The following is a 241-nucleotide window of genomic DNA, read 5'->3' as shown; positions in this document are numbered from 1 at the left end:
GCTAACTAGATCAGGTTGCTCAGAGCCCCATCCAACCTGGCCTTGAATGTTTCCAGGTATGGGGCCTCCACTACCTCTCTGGGCAACCCATTCCAGTGTTTCACCACCCTCATTGTAAAGAATTTCTTCCTTATATCCAGTCTAAACCTACCCTGTTTTAGTTTAAAGCCATTACCCCTTGTCCTGTCACAGCTGGCCCTACTGAAAAGATTTTCCCCATCTTTCCTATAGGCCCCCTTTA

Source organism: Egretta garzetta, unplaced genomic scaffold (assembly GCF_000687185.1).
Source record: "Egretta garzetta isolate BGI_Z169 unplaced genomic scaffold, ASM68718v1 scaffold98, whole genome shotgun sequence".
Taxonomy (NCBI): domain Eukaryota; kingdom Metazoa; phylum Chordata; class Aves; order Pelecaniformes; family Ardeidae; genus Egretta; species Egretta garzetta.
The sequence above is the reverse complement of the archived record's forward strand: the minus strand, read 5'-3'. Positions refer to the sequence as shown.